Raw genomic sequence first — 11,172 nt, 5'->3', positions numbered from 1 at the left:
GGAGTGTTTTTAGATAGATTTTCAATCGGAATGCCTTCGATAAGTATCGAAAATTGATAATCGAAAAAATCCGATTAAAGAAGAAACAGTCCGATTTTGATCAAAGTTAACTTAACACCCTTATACAGGTTCTCTACAGTGCAATGTAAACTAAAGTGTATTGTGAACTAAGTCACTGCGGGAAGGCATGTGAAGCTTCTTCCTGGTGCACTAGGACAAGCAATTAATTTGATTGAGAAATAGGCAATTTCACAGATTTTGATGTCCGTAAAAGTAAAGTGTGGAAATTCATTCATCCTCATTCAATCCCGGGCAATGTCAGCTCTTCCTGCTACTAAAGTATAAATTTATTCTCTAAAATCAAACCATAGCATATGCTGTTAGTTTCTTTAAAAAAAATTTTTTTTTTTATTGAACTTGAAGTGTTCATTGAATGGGTAGAAGCCAATCATATATATATACATATATATATATATATATATATATATATATATATATATATATATATATATATGTATGAGCAAACAGTTTATGAAATATGTTAAAAACACTTTGAAATGAGTAAAAAACATGTTTAATCTGAAAAGGAAACACTAGATAAATGGATAGTCCTTAATCCGCGGAGTTTCGAAGAAATACTCTCCTTCTCATCAGAGGGTAGGAATTAGCAAAATGCGGGATCGGATTTTGCATGCAGAAGTATTTGATGAAACAACAAGTAAGTCAAAGATCTTATTTGAAAACAAAATAAGTTAAGCAGAGGGAATATGGTAAAGAAAAAGGTGATTACACATGAATGGATAGTCTGGTGGAAGATAAAAAATCCAGTGACGGTAAAATCCAAATGTAAAACTTCAAGAAAGTTAAAAGAATTTCCATTTGTACAAGTAAAATCCAAGGAAATCCCGTAATTGGACGAAGATGGTCCATAATAATCCAAAGGTAGAAATCCATGGAATAATTTACAAAAATGTGTACAAGGAAAAAAATAATATTAATAAAAGAAAAATAAGATGTGCTTTTCACTCTACTTCCGAGACATAGCTATAAATTAAAAAAATCTGGGAAGAGAAAGGAGAGAGAGAGAGAGAAAAAAATGATAAAGTTAAATATAAAATATAAAATAAAGGGAAACAAAAGTCAAAATGACCCATAAAGGAAATGTTAAAGGCGCGAAAAAATATGTAGGGCAAAATAATATAGGTCAATTGAAATGTACAGGTCATCACTTAAAAAATGTCAGCAAGAGTTGTTAAACGACACTAAAAGGAAAATAAAAATAAATAAATAAATATATAATAAATAAATAGAAAATAAAGAATAAATAAAAAATAAAATATAATAAAAAATAAAATATAATATATAATAGAAAATAAAATAAAATAAGAATAAAAATAAAAAATAAAAATTATTTAAGGGGAGAAGATGGCTGGTATCTGCAATTTCAGGAAAAAAAAAGTAAGTAAATTCATATAGTAAAATTTAATAAATATACATACAAGATATGAAAGTGTGGGTAGATTGATATATTAGATAGATAGGAAAGTTTAAAGAATAAAACAGAAAATGCAGATAAAAAACCGGCCGTGCAAAAAAGAGATAAAAAGGATTATTAAATTATAAAGTATTAAGAAGTATGTCGAAAAACGATAAAGTTAAAGAAAAAATATTTTATATCTATATAAAGGGTAAAAGTAATAACTATGTAATTTCAAAATTGCCATAATTAAATTTGGACTTATGTTTACAGAAAGAGATCAGTTCATTTTTAGAATTTATTATATTGTTACTTTGAGGGGAAGTAATTATTGTTATAGCTTCGGTTGTGCAGAGGCGACATGACTTAGAGCCTGGAGTATAAGACTTAACTATTTTATAATAGTCCATTTGATTGAGAAGGGAGTATTGTTAGAGTTAAGTTTTTTAATTAAAGTGGTTAGAGAAGTTCCTTGGTTATTATTAGAATTATGGTTGTTAAAAGAAGAAATGTGGTTTGATATTCTTTTCTTAATTAATGTTGAAGTAGCACCGATATATGTATCTACTTTATTAAAAGCTCGAGGTCTGGTATTAATATTAATTTGCTGATTTGTATTAGTTAAATAGTTTGAATTTTGTTCATAGTGTTCAACAAATGGTGGGACAATGTCTGTATGAGGACTATTTTGGAGGGGATAATGAATGTTGTTAGTGTTAGGATGGCTGTTAGGAGAAATATTATTATTCTCATTAATATTATGATTATTATTATTATTATCATCATCATTATTACTAGTTGTATGATTGTAGGTGGAAGGGCTGCTCGAATGGTGTATTGGATTAGTAACTATATCAGATGGAGGACGGGAAGAAGAATAACTTGAAGACGAAATATTAGTGTCTGTTATGGGAGGATTGCGTGGGAGCTCAGTAATAGTGCAAGAATATATAACATCTTTATTTAATTCTTTATCTCTTCTTTGCATGGCCGTTGTGTTTGTTTGGTTTTAAATATAAATTAGTAAGTTAGAGTAAAACAATTTAAAAGAAATTTTTGATTAAACCGATTTAGTTTAGAGTAGAATTTTTAAATGTAGAATGCCAAATGAAAAACAAAGTTGTATTATAAGCAAAAATTTCGGATTTTAGACTATTTGCAATTTTTGTATTTGTAAGAAACAATTTTATTGGGTAATGAACAGAGATGAATAGCCAATGAAAAAGACCGATTTAGATTGGGAAGCATGTCTTACTAAAGGAAATATCGGTCCGGATATAATTCATAACTGATGAAATAGATAGGATTTTTAATTTTTTTTTGTTTGCAAATAACGCAGGTTGATAATTTATATAAATGTCTGGCTAATCAGAATCAAATATTGATTTTTCAGATACACTGCTACATAGGTCTAACACGAATCTGACTGATTTAATTCATATATGTTTCAGAATTTGTTAGATGATGATCAAATTGCATTATCTGAATCTTTCTGCCGAACTCTACAAATTTTTACATTAATTTGACTGCTATCAAGCTATGGCCTGGCGAATCTCATAAGGCAATAAATTTTTTTATGCCATTTGTTTTTGTAACAAACGTCGTAATTCAATTGGTTAATGAACAGAAATGAGTATCCAATGAAAAAGACCGGTTTAGGTTAGGAAGTTTATTTTACTAAAGAAAATATCAGTTCGAATATAGTTTGTAATTGACGAAATAGATTGGATTTTTAATGTTTTGTTTGCAAAGAACACAAACTAATAATTTACATAAATGGCTAGCTAATCAGAATCAAATTTGGTTTGCCAAATACATTGCTATATCGGTCTATCTTTGAGAAACGAAAATTTAATTTTATACATTAAATCTAATGCCAAAAATTTAATTATACATCCATAAAAGGAAAAAATAAAGATTTGCAGAAATGAAACAAAATAAAAAGAAAATGCAAAAGAAAAATTGGAAAAATATTAAAAAAAAAATTGTGATAATAAAAGTATAATTGTATTTCTTAGAAATTTTTTAATTGTTCCGGCTTTTGAGCAGTTATCCTTAATGTAAGTTCTAGAACCACCAAGAGGGTTGTGAAAACTTTCAGAAGATTGGGTGGGTTTATAGGTGTAAATAAAAGGAGGTAGATCTTAAATTAAAATAGGGTAATAAGATTATTGAGAGAGAAAGAGAAATAGATGGAGAGTAAAGAAGACAGAATGATAAGAGAAAAAATGAATGTGCGTGTGTGTGTGTGTGAGAGAGAGAGAGAGAGAGAGAGAGAGAGAGAGAGAGAGAGAGAGAGAGAGAGAGAGAGAGAGAGAGAATCCGTGGCCTGGGAGAAAAACAGGTTAAGACCCCAAAATTGTAAGTTAGCTCCCCCCCCCCCTGAACCTCTGCAGTGCAAACTTATCATGATTACAATAATAATGGAGTATTCATTTCAATATAAATCTAGCTCAACCCATCAAACACATGGCTTCTCTTGCAAGTAGTAAGGCCTGTACAGACTAGTTGTATCTACTCGGAGTTGGCCAAAGTCTTTTGACTTTATTTTTCTTTACTGTACAGTTGTTGTTGTTGTTATTGTTGCTGTTGTCATTATCATTATTTTTTTTATTCACTAAGGGTTAATTCACAGGCCGTCACTAGCGTTCACTCACTGGCTTGTGGTCTAAGTGACAACAAGTCTTCCCAGATTTCCAGTGCTCTTCACCCTTCTCAATATCCAGCATAGATAACTTTGTATTATCGCAACAGCTGCTTACCATTGATTTCTTACTGACAACGGCCGTTAGTATTACCTGGGGTTTGGGTAAAAATAAACCTCCCCAAGATCAGTCTTCTCTGCAGTCTTCCAGTGGAGGTTTGGTTAATAATCTTCCTCAATCCTTCCATCCACCCTGACCCTTCCGGAGTTTTTGGTATGGTGCCAGCTGATGCCAGCACCACCACTTTTTGATGGGGGGGGGGGAGGTAACTAACTTACAATTTTGGGGTTTCAGTTTTCTTAGTTCCCTGTCGTGTTTTTCTATTTGCTTTATTTCTATTGAAATATTCACGTTACTAGTTTGTTTTTGCAGTTTATGTGAGTTGGTTTACGCATTCTAAGATTTTCATTAAGATCTCAGCTGTTTTCAGCATTGCTATCCATTGTATCTTCTCAGCCTTCCTTCTGATTTCAATTTCTCCCATTCTTTTTATTTTTGTGGGGGAGGGTGTTCCTAGTTCTTCTACAATCATTGGTGTTATTTATGTTCTGTATCCTTTTTCAGTTCTTTTTCTTGCATTTGTTCCACTTTTCTGTCTCCTTGATATTCATCATGTGGTCTGCTGGGACAGCAAAATATGGCGGGATGTTTTCTCTTTGTTAATTATTATGACATCCGGGTTCTTTGCTTGGATGAATTCATCTGTTTTTACCTTCACGTCCCAGAAGATTTTATGGTTTTTATTTTCCAGTACCGCCACCAGTTTGTAGTTGAACTGTTTCTCTGGATGTTCAAGATGCAAGTGCTTGTATAGTTCCCAGTGTACTTCCTTCTCCACTTGGTCGTGTTTGTTCCTATGTTGGTTTTGGGTAAGTTTGCTGCATTCGCTTATTATGCGATTTACTGTTTTGCCTCTTTGTTAAAGTCTACATCAGCTGTTTTGTTGTGTATTATTAATATTATTATTACTATTATTAAATATGATTTGTATCATCTAATTATTAATTTACTTGTCCGACGCGTGGTGTCACACAAAAGATTATCATCACAAATATTAATTAATGAGAAACGAATTACCTCCCTTTATAGTTGCTTTTTTTATCAGTTAAATATCATTAAAACAATTTCATTAAATATCATTAAAAATTTGTAAACGACAAAAATATAGCTGTCTGTTTTCGGTTTCAAATTGGTTATTTTATTTTATAATTTAAAAAACATCATGTTGGAAGGAGACTGTAATTTATTTTTATTATAGATTTTTTTTTAATTAAAAAAATGTGCAAGTTAATTGACATCTGTTCATTTATAATTTTTATTAAAAATAATTCATAAAATAACGTTCATTGAAAAATGTAATTTTTTAAAATTAATTCTTTTAGCTTTAAAAGGTTAAAAACAATTAACTAATATTTGTTTTAAATTCGTCGTTATTTTAATTTATTTTAATTTTAAATTTAATTTTTGTTTAGCATGTGTTTTTAAAATTTTCAACTATCGTGGAATTTCCCCATTATTATTATTATTATTTTTAAATATGATTTGTAAAGTCAAATTAAATTAGTACAGTTTAGTTATTACATCATTACTGAATGGAACCAAATTGTAAAACTATGAATAATTTTGTTAACACTGTTTTTATGTGAATCAACAAATTATATTTTTATAAATGTTAAATATATATATCTTATATTTAAATAAATGCAAAACCTTTTCTCCTAAGTATACTGACATCAAAACAAGTTGTACTCATTCAATTAAATGATACATTACATTTTGAGTAAATTGTAAATGCCACAAACACATTTAAGTTTCTTAATTTGCATATTTATTTTATAAACAGCTTCTAATAAATTCTGTAATATGCAGTTGTAATTTTACAATGCTAGCAAGAGGCGCCTGGAGTTGCCCGGTCGTAAAAAACGTTTAAATATATTTTAATTTATGCAGGTTTTGTAGATATTGTTATAGAGCCAATTCTCTATCGATTATTACATATTATATTGTACCCAATATATAATAGTAATTTCAAAAGTAAAAAAAAAAAAAAACGATCCACAAAACATGCAATCATTTGAGCTGCCTTATGCTGCTTTGCGATCTTTCGTTTCAGGGGAGATGCAATTTGAAAAATGGAGACAAATAGACCTAGTGAGTTTTATAAATGAGATTTTCGTTGACAGTAAAACATCTGATGTTACTTGAATACTGAGAATAAGTACTACACTTTGATCTTAGGTTAAGGCATCATAAAAAATATTTTTTATGGCTATGGATTTTTAAATAAAAGCAAAATGATTTATTGTATTATTTGTATTTTCTTTTATTGGAGAGTAGCAGCATTGGTTAGGTTGACATACCATCATTCCATTTTTTGTGTGTGAGGGGGGATAGTTTATATGTCCTGTCGTTATATCGTCCTCCCAGGCATTAACTCCTCTTTTTGGTAGCGGAAGCTCATGATATCATCCTTTCAATCAGAACTTCTTCCTTTCGGTTTCAGTGTAGTACATGTTCGTTCAACATGGTCTCATACAGATTATTAAAAATATGTGACAGAGAGAGAGAGAGAGAGAGAGAGAGAGAGAAAGAGAGAGAGAGAGAGAGAGAGAGAGAGAGAGAGAGACCGAGAGAGACGTATATTGAATATAAATATGTATATGCGTATGAATGTGTGTGAATCACAATTACTGGTGTAAAGTAGAAGTAGCAGTCACACATATGCATAATAATAATGTGAGAGGTGGGGATATTCGCTTTAATCTAAAGTCATCTGTAGGCCATTTAACATCTGTTTTTCTTTTCTTTTAATTATTAAATTATGTTAGACTGGATTTCTCTTATTATTACAGCTTTCGCATAAGTGTAATGTGTAGGCTTATGTGTAATTGGGCATGTACATGAGTGAGTGTGTGTGTGTGGCTCTTATGTGTATATGTGTGCATATATATGTGTCTGACTTTTTTTTTCTGCAACTTTTCAGAAACTATTGGAACTATTAAGATTGTCTCCCAAGAGAGCAATTCAGAAAGTTCGACATAAGATTATGTGGGGCTTCTTGAGAAAGAATAGCAGGGTGCGGTGGGGGTCAAAGGGCATATCAGAAACAAATTCAACTGGCAGACAAAAGACCGTTCTTCATGGATGACCTTTTGAGAGTTATTAAAAACATGATTGACCCCAGGGGAGGGGGGTATGGCTTCACACACACGCACACACACGCACACACACAGCTTTTGTGGCTGGAGATGGGGGATTGCAAGAGAAAAATGCAAACGTCAGCAAAACATCCAAATGTAGTATAAAGTTAGGGGATGGAGGGAATATTATTATTCTTTAATTAATTGAGTAAAGAATTTACTTAGGTTTTGTTTGATACAAGAAATGCTTACAGATGGAAAATTGGAAAAGTTGCAGAAGGTTTGTTTCGTTTTTGCTTTAGAGCATATCAACCCATTTTTGAGTTATTTAATGTCGAATCCGGTGATTTTGGAAAAAATTTTATGCATCAAGTTCTGCATATCTTCAAATATTTATTCATGGTATTTGGTTTGGTTGTTTTGTTTTACGGCATATCAACCCTTTTTTGACTTATTTAATGCTGAATCTGGTAATGTTGGAAAAGCTTTTGCATTTTCAAATATTTATGTTGCTTGATTTGGTTGTTTTGTATAGAAAAATTGTTGCTAGTGTTTTCGACTTTGCAGTACATGATTGAGTTTTGAAAAGGGAAAGGAGAAAACAATAACATCAATGTTTGGTGCATTTTAAAATCAGAAAACCGGTATCTTCAGACAGCCTAATCTGGTAGCACCAGGTAATTTACAGAAGAATTTGAGGGGGGTGGTGATAAAACGGATATTAATTTATAAATTTTATTGACACTAGCGATGCAAAAAGTAAATATCACGACAAAGAATTACCATGATTAACAGGTGAATCTTGATGGAGGAAAAAAAACAAAAAAAAAACAGCAAAGGCCTTTGCCTTTGCGAAACAAACGAGTTCAATATAAATATAAGTATGGTGCATCCGTCTGTTAGCCGAAATCTCCTATTAGATTATTACGTACTTTCATTATTCGTTGTATAGATTGAGTCACTGCTGCTACTAGAGCAGGCTGTCCGAAGATACTGGCTTCTTGATTTAAAATGCACCAAACATTGATGTTAGTATTTTTTTCCTGTCCTTTTGCAAAATACAATCATGTTCTGCAGAGTCAAAAACAACAATTTTCCTCTACAAAACAACCAAATGAAACACAACCAATAAATATTTGAAGATATAAAGAACTTAAGACATATAACCTTTTACCAAAATGACTGGGTTTGACATTAAAAAAACCTGAAAACGGTTAATACTTCATAAAACAAAACAACCAAAAAATCCATAGGTGGACCCCCCCCCTCCAGTGCCATCAAATGTTAGAGAAAATTCACAATCATTTTTTTTACAATCCAAACCATATTTGGTACAAATAAACTTCTACGCCTGACTTATCCACCAAGTTTCAGTTATGAATCTTCAACAGCCTTTGTTTTTTTTCACTATTCAATGATGTAAGGAGAAAATTTGGTGATCGTTAAAAATTACAAACTAAACCCTATTGTTTTTAATGGTTGCGTAACAACCGCAAGGGCAACTCTTTCAACTGTGGTCAATTTCAAGGAATGGCTTGAAGTGAGTTGGTGTGAATACCTGCCTGCCTTTATCACAATTAGAGTAGCCGTTATGCATGACACAGGTGATTCTATGTTGCTTATGTTGGGAGAAGAAGCTCTGTCTACTATAGCTTGAAATTGAGTGGCAAAATAACATCTAATTAATTAGAGCTTGTGATGATCGATTGCCGATCAGGTATATTAACGAATCACAGAAGTTTTTGCTGAGATCATTATCAAAGGGGAAACACTGTGATAAGTTCTGTATTATTTCTTTTAACTTTTAGTTTACGTTGAAATGGAACAAAGGATGAATGTAAACATGCACTCTGCCGCACGTTTGGTTGCAGGTTTGCGATGCAAATGTCAGACTTGTTCAAGGTGAATGATGTTTGGCAAAGAGAAAGCACCAAAGAAATTGAAGCTGCCTTTGATTTTGGTTTTGGCGACACAGAATTGAATTTCTTTTAGAAAAAAATAAAAAGGATTCATGCTGAGGAATGATTCTGAAAAATAGTATTTATCTTGTGTTTCATTTTATTTCAGTAAAAGTTCTCAGAAATCAAGGGTCCCCTTTCCTGGGACTAACACTTGATCTCTATATGAGTTTGAGTTTGTTTACATTACCTATATATATATATATATATATATATATATATATATATATATATGTGTGTGTGTGTGTGTGTGTGTGTGTGTGTGTGTGTGTGTGTGTGTGTATAGGTATTTTCTCGTTTGTTTCAGTCGAGTTTCTCAGAAATCAAGTAGACCCCTTCTGGGACTGACAGTCGATCTAAATACGACACACACACATCGATATTCAAATATTCCGTTAAAGTGCTCCTTTACCTTTCAACCATAATTTTCCTTTCCCCAATTGACCATTTAAATATGTTATAGGATATCTTTCTTTTTGTCTCTTGGTCTTATTGGATTCCAGGACAAGAATTCATCTAGTCTGGTGGAGTATCCAGCTTCGTATTATTACTTGAGGCAATAATACATAGAGAAAGTACACCATTCCTCGTAAAAGCTAGTGTGGGTTAACCACGAAGATAGTGTCTAGTAGGCATTCAAGTTTCTGTTTATAGATTGTTTGCAGATATGCCATTTTAACTAGACACCGGCTAGCCATTATTTCAAGTGGATATCTGGATGGTCCTTACGGATGGTTGAAAGGGGATGACCGAGAAAATGATCAGAATCTAAAATTTCCAGTCAAAAGTACATACGTTTCAGGAGAAAGTCAAAGGGAAGCAGTTAGTCTTAGCTCTCTGGTTTTCCTAGGGTCTGACAGGAGTTGGGTCTGTGGATCTCTCTATGCAAGATGGGCCTTTGGATGCGTTGTGATTTGGTCCAACAAAAAATCTTTCATTTGACAAAAACGGGTACCAGTTTAACCTCCAAAAAAGAAACCTATATTATTCGTTTTAAACTGGAGTTGTGACCTTATTTGGAAGAAGAATGCAGTGGAGATCACACACAGTTAACACTGCGATTGGCATCAGAATCAAACAACAAACTTTGACTGGCACAACGAGCTATCAATCACAATGTGTGTAATGGATACACATAATACACGTTCATATGAAAGCCGTCCACCAGTTGAATAAAAAAGACTTCAGTCTGAATTTTCTGGAAGGTCACTAACCAAAACAAAAGACATCTGAAGAAGGCCAGTGAATAAAATGGCCAAAACATTGTGTAAATAAAGTAGGTTAAGCTCAAAAGTCAGAAACATGTAAATAATGGACATTTTCACCTGACTCGAGTCATCCATCAATTGACAGTGAAATGTTCAAAAAGTTCATTCACTATGATGCTCACTCACCCATTGCGGATAAAATCATGAGAGACCAATCTCCTTCTCCAGAAGAGTCTTGATCATATTATGATGCCATGGACCATTACTTGAGTTCTGGGAACCACATGAATATTTTTCTTGCAGGTTCGCTGAATCGTTACATGACCAGCCAGCTCTTAAAATCAATGTAAAAGAATTGCAGATATCTATAGAAAGCAATCGTACAGCATTTTGTTTGTTACATGAGCGTGTCATGATCTGTTATAGATGAAGCATAGCATCTTGGTATATAAAATCCATCAAATCTCTTAGACCAGGGTTTCACAAACTTTTTTAGGCTGGCGCCCCCTTGGCTTCTAGAATATGCTGCTAACGCCTCCTACCCCATAAACATATGTAAGTTCTTTTTTGAAGTGAAAACAACAATATTATAAAAAAAATTATTTAAAAATAACGATATGGTACGCAAGCTCAAATTCCTAGGCTTGTGAACATTTTATTTGATCTTGAACTTTAATTAATAAA

The 11,172-nt window shown here is 32.3% G+C and overlaps 1 protein-coding gene across 1 annotated transcript in view; it reads right to left on the bottom strand.

Moving 5' to 3' along the window:
- Positions 1–11,172, bottom strand: part of LOC145247407 (protein O-mannosyl-transferase TMTC2-like) — a 210,250-nt gene that overhangs the window by 28,812 nt on the left and 170,266 nt on the right. The gene's annotated exons all lie outside the window — the stretch shown is intronic.

This window comes from Euprymna scolopes, chromosome 25 (assembly GCF_053919585.1).
Source record: "Euprymna scolopes isolate OS-2025 chromosome 25, ASM5391958v1, whole genome shotgun sequence".
NCBI classification, from domain to species: Eukaryota; Metazoa; Mollusca; class Cephalopoda; order Sepiida; family Sepiolidae; genus Euprymna; species Euprymna scolopes.
The sequence above is the reverse complement of the archived record's forward strand: the minus strand, read 5'-3'. Positions and strand labels throughout refer to the sequence as shown.